The sequence below is a fragment of the Heterocephalus glaber genome, unplaced genomic scaffold, assembly GCF_053883595.1.
Source record: "Heterocephalus glaber isolate CG9 unplaced genomic scaffold, H.glaber_assembly_v1.0 deba00000546, whole genome shotgun sequence".
Classification (NCBI taxonomy): Eukaryota; Metazoa; Chordata; class Mammalia; order Rodentia; family Bathyergidae; genus Heterocephalus; species Heterocephalus glaber.
In genome coordinates, this window is record NW_028258147.1 from 28,102,010 (window position 1) to 28,103,907 (window position 1,898).

Here is a 1,898-nt window from a genome sequence, read left to right on the forward strand (position 1 = left end):
TCACCCTGCTCCCTATGTGACATCAATGCAAATTTCATAGGAAGTAGAGTCTGCTGGCATGCAGTTTCACATGCTATTACCTTATATGTCAGTCTCTGTATGAAATACAGAGGTAGGGCTCCATATAGGATGGTGAGAAGCAAGGAAACCCCATTTCAAACAATCCGTCTCCACTCCTGAGTTCAGTAAGTTAATCAACTAATCTATTTACTTTGAAGCCTTCTCTTTGGTTGGATGCACAGGCATTTAATAGTAAAATAATTGGACATGAGTAGATTGTCTAAGTACACAGCTAATGGGGTTGGAATGCCTCTTTTACAAAATTTTAAATTTTGATGAAAATTTTAAACTGTTTTTCCAGACATGGTTGTAGCACATTTTCAGTTAGTGTGTGTATGTTAATGTTTAATTGGTAGAACAAAATTACATTTTTAAAACTGCTACGTGTATGAATATTTCCCCTTTTCTCAGAAAAAAAAAAGAATTTAAATTAGAAACTTCTAAGAGATAATAAGAAAAAAATCTTCATGATCTTGAGATAAACAAAGATTAGGATACTAGAAGTCTGATCGATTTAAGAAAAATTGATGAATTATATTTCATCAAAATTTAAAATTTTGCTTTTAAAAAGATATTATTCAGAGAATAAAATGACTGCTACAAATTCGACAAAAGTACTTATAGATCATAGATTCGATAAAGGACTTGCTTCCAGTACAAAATATTCTCATATCTCAACAATAAGAAGACAATCTAATTTTTAAAATGAACAAAATATTGGGAAATATATTTTATCAAATAAAATACATATATTTACAAACTCATGAAAATATGTTCAATATCATTATTTGAGAATGTATATTAAATCATGAGAAACCATTTCATAGCCATTGGATTTGTGATAGTAAAAAATATTTTTAATGCCAAATGTTGATTGGAATGTGAAGAAATTGGGATGGAATCTATGAGAATTGGAGCTGAATTTTAGAATGTAAAACTGTACATTCACTTTAGAAAATAGTTTAAAATTTCTTAAAAAGTTAAACATAACTTTACCATATTATCTGGCAATTCCACTTCTGTGTAGTGACCCAAGGGAGATGGAAACACATCTTCATAAAGACCTGTACAGAAGTGTTCATAATAATATTATTCATAGTAGGCCAAACATGGATGTAATATATATTCCAGGATCTGGTGAATAAATAAACAAGCCATAATATATCCATGCATGGAGTATTACTCATTTATAGGCAGAATAAACTAATACTTACATCAACATAGATGAACCTCAAAAACATGATGCTCAAAGAAGCCAGACTCAACAGCTGCATATTGTGAATGATTCCATTTGCCTAAAATTTCCAGAAAAAGCAAAATGACAGAGACAGAAATGACAGAGACAGATGGGAATAGGGATTGGCTGCAAATGAGCATGAGGGAAATTTCTGGCTGACAGAAATATCCTAAAACTCAATTGTAATGCAGAACTATGTAGGAGACCCAATAATGAGGACAGAGGCCTAACTGACCTTCTCGGTGAGCACAAAAGAGAAAAACCACAAGCTGTGCCTCCTTTGGCAACATTCAGGCGTGCTAGCACGTTGCAGGTTCCAGGGAAGAGTCAATACAGCTGAGATCTGGCTATTTACCTGGGTGCACTATAGGTAACAAGAAGCAGATGATTCTTCCAACCTAATTGCTTCCTCCTTTGTCTAAGTGAATAAAGTCGAGGTGAGCTAAACTCTGTGGAGACGAAGAGTCCACTAGAGTCCACTAGAGGTAAGAGCTGTCTGGTCCCTTCATTCTGAATCATCTGTGTCTGTGTCTTTAATCTCTGTTTGCCCCCTTGGGCTAGTAATTCCTAGCGGGCTAATCTCCTGCAGCACAATTTTAAG